Source organism: Elaeis guineensis, chromosome 6, assembly GCF_000442705.2.
Source record: "Elaeis guineensis isolate ETL-2024a chromosome 6, EG11, whole genome shotgun sequence".
NCBI classification, from domain to species: domain Eukaryota; kingdom Viridiplantae; phylum Streptophyta; class Magnoliopsida; order Arecales; family Arecaceae; genus Elaeis; species Elaeis guineensis.
This window is the reverse complement of record NC_025998.2, coordinates 126,647,674-126,655,772: the sequence shown is the minus strand read 5'-3', so window position 1 is coordinate 126,655,772 and position 8,099 is coordinate 126,647,674.

The following is an 8,099-nucleotide window of genomic DNA, read 5'->3' as shown; positions in this document are numbered from 1 at the left end:
AATTTATCAATAAATTTAAAAAAAATGAAGTATTACTTACCTCATACGTATTCCAATTAATCCATATAATTTTATAAATTTTTTTTCAACATTCTTTGTTCATAGATCATATCACGATATCCCATGATCAAACATCCACAATCCTATATAGGATCAATATCACTAATTAGAAAGAACGTGAATAATTAAGAAAGATAGAATTGATGGACACCCATATCCTATAATCCAGATTGGTCTGATCATCTAATTTCATCTGATCAAAATCTAATAGGACATAGATGATCCAAAATTTGGCTATCGGATCAAATCAGATTTTCAAAGTGATAGGATCGAGATTCCTTCATTGGATTCATCAATCAAGTAGAAAGAGAAAATCAGAGGAGAAAAAATTTATTAAGTACAATCTAAATTGATTAGGTGCCACAGTTCAACATCTCGATTGGTGAAATCAAAATGATCTAATCAAGTCATGGTTAAATCGAGATCATGGATGCTCAAATCGAATGGTTCATGATCTGATCAAGATGGGTGTCCACATACCAATCAGCGACCATGAACTAGAACCCCTTTGTTAAAAACACTCAAACTCATCAAAATAAATTTTTTTTCTTGATAAATTTTAAAAAATAAACTTCTAGAGAGATATAATTCTAGAGAGAGAAATTTTTTTGAACTAATCAGACAATATGGTTCAACAAATTTGATCGATTAGATAAAATCATACTAAAATTATCATATAGATAATTCAATAAAATCATAGAAAATAAAATCTAAAAGTATTTGATCTGATCAAGATGGGTGCTGGTATACTGTCCGACGATCACAAATCAAAATCTATCACTAGGATCATTTAAATTCATCATCATTCTTCTTAAAATTCTAAAAAAATCTTAAAAGAGAGAAATAATCTAGATAGAGAAATTTTTAGAGAGAGAAAGTATTGAGAAACTAGAGAGAGAAAGAAAAGTTCTAGAAAGAGGAGAAGAGAGAGAAAAAGAGGGAGAGAGAGGAGATAGAAAATCTTTTTTTTTTCCTTTTCTTCTTCCTTCTTCTTCTTTCCATGATTCTTTTGGGCAAAAACAGGGACCGTGTGGTCCCACCCTTGTTCGATCGATCAGAGGCCGTAGCCGATGCAGTGATGGCCGACGATAGGAGGACTACGTCACTGTAGCTTGGAGAAATCAAACCGACAATCGGCGGTGACCACCGGTGCCAGAAAACCAAAGAAAAGAGGGACAAAAAACAGAGAACATTTTCTCCAACAAAATTTGATGAACCTGGTCACCGACGATCGCGCACACAAGCAAGGGAAGGAAGGGGGAGAAGAGAGGAAGAGAAGTCGGGCTTACCTCGAGCTCCGATGATGTCTCCAACAAGAAATCGAGGCGAGCATGGTGAAGGCTTCTGCGAGCAAATTTTCGACGATCCTCGCCGTTTGGCTCTTGATTTCTATGGTGGGGGAAGAGAGAAGAGGTCTCCCTTTTAAATAGGATCAGAGGGGAGGAGTTTGACTCCTCCCTAGTGATGTTTTCCGACTTCGATTAGGAGCCAGTCGGGAGGAAGAAGAAGACTCCCGTACTTCTCATTCTTTTTTTTTTGTGGACTTTGTGGGCTTTTGGGCTGGGTCTAGGGTCCAAATGGGTCGGGTATTACACTAATATTTGGAAGGCTCATTCAACATGGCTATTTCATAATTGGCTCTTACTATAGATTTTTTTAATAGTAGTGGATTTGTTTGCATTTGTTATAAAGTCATCTACAAAACAACAATGCTAGAGAAGATCAAGATATTTCTTTAACCTGGTTTGAAAAAATAAATTTGACAAAGACAATATCGTTGCCAAAAAGGGACAAGCTATAAGTATAGACTACACTGGAATCTATCTCTCATCTTTTCATTAGATGCCTATTTATGAAGAGTATCTGGACTATTTTGAAATCTTGTCTAAATATTATGGTACTCCTTTATAATATTTTAGGAAGGATGATATTTAAGATATTTTATAAAAGTGGGTATTTAAATCAACAAATAGGGATATTTAAGATATTTTGTTCCTAACAAATTGCACCAACATGCTTATATTTATCCTTTTTTTGGTAGAATATATTTATCTTTTTTTACAAAATATTTTACTATTTCTCAATCTTTTTATCTCTATAATTTTTTATTATAAAATATATATTTAGGACATTATTTTTTATTATTTTTCTTAAACATTCGATGATCATCCAATCAATAATCTGTGATGGTGAGAGATCCAATATATAAGTTGGGGGTGAAGCTGCCATTGTCGTTGAGGGAACTCGAGAGCTTGGAGGTGGGGGACACTGAGGTTCAAGGGAGTAGGGGTGGGAGCCACTGAGGTAGGAGGAGCATTGGGGGTTGGGGCACAGGGGGGCGGATGAGCATTGGGGGTTGGGGCACAGGGGGGCGGATTTAGAAGATAATGGCAATGACTACGATGGTGATGGTGGTGAAGATCATCCAAGAGGCATGGAAGCTGGGGGTGAAGTTGCTGCTATAAGGTCAACTTGGGCTTGCCGTGCCCCAGCGGCAACATTGATAGCTGTTGCAGCCACCAAGGGCAGCCTCCATCTAGTTCTTGACCCTACATAAGAGGAAGTGACTTGAAGGTGAATCGGGCATACAAAAGAGCTCAGAGAGCAGTGCAGCTAAGCGGGATGACATCTTGGAGGTAGATCTTGTTGGTGGAAACAACAGAGGAGACTCGGACCATCTCACAGGAGTGGGCACCTTCTTAAGGATGACGAGTCAACCTCAATAAGGATGATGGCCGTGGAGGATCCAATGGAGGAATCCGGGGTTGGAATGATGGCTGTGGAGAATCAGATGGTGACATCAAGGGTGGAGGCCTTGTGGTCGAGGTGGGGGTAGGAGAGGATATTAAATAAATTTCTAGCTTTAGTTTTAGATATAGCTCATCAATCATGTGTCTCCCTACTATTGCATAGATAAGTGGTGCAATATACTTAATGCGCTTGTTATACCAATACAAAAAGCTCATTGGTATTCAATCCTGATATGTGGCGCACATCCATGAGACCATAATCATAGTGCACTCTTATACTTTTTCCAGTATCATACCAATTGCATCTAAATAACACAATCTTGTTTCCAGCACCACAATAAGTTAACTTCAAAATCTTAGTTAATATGCCATAATAATCGTGTTTAAAGTCATTATAACCGCTCTCTTTTACACACGCCACTGTTCATTATTTGTTTATTGATATCATATTCAAATGTGTGGAATTTAAAATTATTGATAAAATATTCTTTGAAAAATGTAACTCTTGGATTTGGCTTTTGTGCTATGTCCACGATACGTCGATCAATTCTATGCCTCTCACTCTTCAGCTATTTTTAAGAATAATTATCACAATCATTTAACTTAAGGACTAATAACAAAAAAAAGATATTACATAGAATACTTTGTCAAGTCAAAAAAACCCATGACATTTCATATCAAAACCAATAAGTTATAAATACTAGTGCAGGTCACATGCATTAATGCATGTGTGAGAAAGCAATGGTCATGTTGGTGGTCATTGAGAACAATAGTGAGCATAATCCAATTCGAGAAGCAAACCTATGCTTTGGTTGATGCACATTTTGTGTTATTAGGACTCTGAATCATCAGATTCCTTCAAGAGCATGGTTGACTGGAGCCAGTTGGTTGATTTTAGAAGTTAGTAGTAGATGGTTGGTACATACAAACCGACCTCATCATCGAGTCACATTTTCACGCCTCCGACCTGAGATTGTGAGTCGAAAGTCATGACAACCACTGTATACTCATAAGAAATTCTTCTTATAAGCATACAAGGTATTTTATCATGATATCATAAAATAACAGTGAAATAATTAATCATTAATTTAAATCAAAAAATATAACAATCCAAATTTTAACTTTAATATCTCAATAAATTCAACAATGTTCAATAGATCTTATATCAAATTCAATAAGACTTTCAAGCTAAAATAAAAGTATGGAGGTTCTACTTCTAATCACTCTTCTATTCATATCTTGTATCATCTTAATTTCTCAATATCTATAAAAATAATAAAATAGAAGGTAATGAGCTAGACAGTCCTGTAAGCAATGATCACTTTAAATAGATTTCATTAGATATTAAAGCAAATAATCATTTATAGAAAATAAATATATAGAGTTCATCAATTTGAAATCAATTTTAATTATGCAATATGGTTCATACCAATTTCATTTTTTTTTAAATTTAAATTTTTTTTGAGATTTTAAATTTCTTTCATTCTTAAGTTTTTTTCATCAACCATGAGCTATGACCATATTTTTTTTGTGACAGGTTCATAACACCGCTTATCATCTTACAGTGGGCTGTAAATCATCTGACAGCAAAGTTCTTCAGAATCACTGGTTTCGTTGGCGGTTTGTTGCTGGTCTCACTGTGTTGAATTATGCTTCATCATAACATATCAAAATAAGATATTGTTCATAACAAAATATCATTCATCCAATTCATGCATCATTTTACAAATCATATCAAAAAAATATATTATAATTTATCAAAAAATATAGAAAAAAATAAAGTATTACTTACCTCATACGTATTTCAATAAATTCATATAATTCTAAAAATTTTCTTTCAAAATTCTTGGTTCATAAACCACATCATGATATCTCATGACCAAATATCCACAATCTTATATAGGATCAATTTCAATAATTAAAAAAGATATGAATAATTAAAAAAGATAGAATTGATGAATATCCACATCTTATAGTTTAGATTGGTTCGATTATCTAATTTTATTTGATAAAAATCTAATTAGGATATAGATGGTCTAGAGTTTGACTACTGGATCAAATCAGATTCGAAGTGATAGAACTGAAAATCTTTCATTAAGTACATGAAGCTGATAGAGAGATAAATTCAGAAGAGAGAGAAATTATGAAGATAAATCTGAACTAATTAGATGATATGGTTCGATAAATCTGATCGAATAGATCAAGATAATTTAATTAAATCATACTAAAATTATCATATGGATAATTTAATAGAATTATGAGTGATAAAATCTAAAACATATCTGGTCTGACCAAGATGAGTGTCCATACACTGTCTGACGATTATAGATCAAAATCTTTCACTAGGATCATTTAAATTCATCATTAATTTTTTCAAAGATGTAGAAAATCTTAAAAAAAATAATGTAGAAAGAGAAAAATTTCTAGAGAGAGAAAATTTTAGAGACAAAAAGTGAAGAGAGAAAGAGAGGAAAGAGAGAACAGAGGAGAGAGAGTCTTTTATTATTATTATTTCTTTTCTTTTCTTTCTTTTTCTTTCTTTTCTTTTTCATTCTTTTCATTCTTTCTCTTTTTTTTCCTTTTCTTTTCTTTTTTTTCTTTCTTTTTTTTCCTTTTTTTTTCCTCTTTCTTCCTTCTTCTTCTTCCCGTGGTTTTCTTTAGTGAAACAGGGGACCGTGAGGTCTCTTCTTGTTTCTCGGACTGGAGGCCACACTGTCGGCTGGTGGCCAGTGGCAGCAAGGGCTGCGATGGTGCAGTCCGAAGAAAGCCAAACCGACGGTCGATGATGACCTCCGACACTAGAAATAGTCAAAAGAGAAGGGGTGGAACAGGAGTTTCTTTGATCTGAATTTTTCAACGAACTTGATCGTCGGTGATCGTGCACATAGGCAAGGAAAGGATGGGGTGGAAGGGAGGAAGAGGAGCCAGGGCATACCTCGAGCTCCGGTGACTGCTGTGGTGAGAAATCGAGGTGGCAAAGTGAAGGGCTTTCGTGAGAAATCTCCGACGATCCTCACCGATTGCTCTTGATTCTTTGGTGGGGGAAGAGAGGGAAGACTTCTTCCCTTTAAATAGAACTAGTGGGGAGGAGTTTCACTCTTCTCTGGGATAGATTTTGACTCTGATTAGGAGTTGGTTAGGAGGAAGGAGAAGACTCCTTACGAGAGTCTTCTTCATTCCTTTTTTTTTGTGCTTTAACATTCATGTTGGGTATTACATTCTTCCCTCCTAAAAAAAAATTTTATCCTCAAAATTTTTCTTGCTTAAGTCTTAAAAAAAATTCTTACTTGAAATTTATAGTTAAAATCTCACCCATAAATATTTTAATATTCTATTTCTCGATGCAAATTCATTCTTAAATCATTTCATAAGGAAAAGATCAATACGTCAAGTGTTGATCTAAATCAGAACCATTCATTTCTTATCATCAAAATCAATATCTCAATTCTAAATCAAAATATCAAAAGTCTCACCAAAAATACTTAATTACTCATGATTTGATCAATTTATCACAAAATCATAAATAAATTTTACTATATTCTTCGTAGATAAATATTTGAGTATAAAAATCTAAAATCAAAATCAATGCTCAATAAACAATCTCTATTTTTTTTAAATAAATAGAGAAGTATAAAATTCAATTCTAGAATAAAAAAAAATCTATCTCTAAATATTTTAAATCTAAAATCAAAAAATAAGGATCTACTCATTCTAGAATTGAGATGATAAATATTTTTTGAGCATAGTAGATGAAAGCACTACTTTTCAAAATTACATTAAGGATATCCAAAATAATTTAGAATTTTAAAAATATTATTTTTTCTAATATCAATAATTTTTTTTGTATCAAATCATATCATCTATCAGAATTCTTTAACTCAAAGAATCAACATTCCTAACTTACTCAAAATAATCCAAATCATTATGCTTCTACTATGCACTCTGCTCTAATAATCAAAATTTTTTAAGTTCATAAAAAATTTTTGATCAAATTATTTTTTTATCTTATCAATAGAAAAGATCCAAAATTTTAAATTTTAATTAAAGTCAAAGATTAACTTTCGATTCTCATTTCTATTTTTGTTGGTGTATAATAATTTTGATTAACCCTTGAGTCCAATATCACATTCAAAACTATCATATAGGTCTATTATAATTAATATGAATCAAATCTTAATTTTTATATCAATTTAATTAGATAATTTTAAATATAAATATTATAAGTAAAATTAATAAGAAAATCTTTCGATGCTTCACCAAGTTAGGACATAATCAGAATATATAAAAATTTCAAATCATTATCTTTTCTAAAATTTCTATCATCAAGATCCTTAATATCTATCAAGTATTTTTTTATAACAATCATACAAGCCTCAAAAAAATTAAATCTTTATTTAATAATAGATTCAATCAGGGACCTCATTAACAAAAGTAAAGGAACACCATATCAATTCTTAAATCTAAAATTTTAAATTATAAATTCACATAGATCCCATAATTTTGAATAAATATAAATCGAATCTTTTATCTTAATTTAAAGATAGCAGTTTTTTATTAACAACTTCAACAACAAGAAACAAACTTCTTTGCAATATCTTCAAATAAGCATTCATCCTAATATGCCACTTTATACAAGATTCACTTACCAAGTTTAATTTCGATAATTATTCTAATCAAGTATCATAAAAGACTTTCTTAGTCCATCTTGAAACAATATTTTATCATCAAATTATTATCTTGTCAATAATAGTCAACTTTTCAACTAAGAGTAATTGTTGGATTTGTGCCATAGAAGTCAATTATTGACCGACACATTATATAATTCTAGGATCTAAACTTATACTTATAATTTTTTTATTATCAATAAAGAACTTTTTTATTTCAATCAGATTTATGTGTCTATGATTTATCCTAAAAATTAATAAAGATGATTTTTGTATATTCTTAAAGAATTACAATTTGAGATATACATTAATTAGTGGTTAATTTTTAAATAGTCTCGATCAAAAGATCATCACAGAGGATAGTGATCAATTCCATTGAGATCAGTGCACGGTTCACCTTTCTTGTGGGCAGATGAGTTTCGGATCTACGGTGTAGAGACACTGGAATGAAGGTTAAGTGATTATTAGAGAACAACTTACACTGAGCGTGAGCAACACAAGAACCACATGGATATCTACTCACTCGTCAGTGATCTTCTCGATACTGCAGTGGTGTGAATGATCCTTTGATCTGTAGTGCCATTGGCTATTTGCAGTGAGGCTATTGAATTTGACTGTATATTTT